The following is a 553-nucleotide window of genomic DNA, read 5'->3' as shown; positions in this document are numbered from 1 at the left end:
CCCAGAGGGTTGCTGGTTCTATCCCGAGTGTGAAAAAAATTGTGAAAAAAAAGAAGTGAATAATGCCTTCCTCTCCTCTCTCTGATTCTCACATCAATTGGCCTCAGAGCAAGGCACTGATTAATAAAGTCACTATTAAGGTCCCCTTTAGAATACTTTGTTGAACTGGGCAGCTTGCATTGTCCACCAGTAGAACGCTATGGTTGCATTGTGCGGCTTCGAGGGTCCACAGTAGGAGACTGTGGTTATACTTGGCAGGTCCCACTCAAGTGTCCACCAAAAATGCCAGGTACTGGTGGGTAATTCCAGTGTTTATTAGCAGAAAGCAATGGTTGTATGGCCGGTAGAATATGATAGCTGGCCAGCTCCCGATGAGAATGGATTTTGTTATGAAGCAGGGCGGTGCTTATGTCCTTAACAACACCTCCACCTTTATTGATGGGAAAGTGTGAAGCTGTTCCTTTTGTTCTCCTCAAGGCCATCAGGGGTGTGCTTTCATAGGATGGATCCTGTTGTTTGTGGTGGTCGTGAATTTCCAGGGAACCCTTTTGAA

This window comes from Pollachius pollachius, assembly GCF_949987615.1.
Source record: "Pollachius pollachius genome assembly, chromosome: 10".
Lineage (NCBI taxonomy): Eukaryota > Metazoa > Chordata > Actinopteri > Gadiformes > Gadidae > Pollachius > Pollachius pollachius.
The sequence above is the reverse complement of the archived record's forward strand: the minus strand, read 5'-3'. Positions refer to the sequence as shown.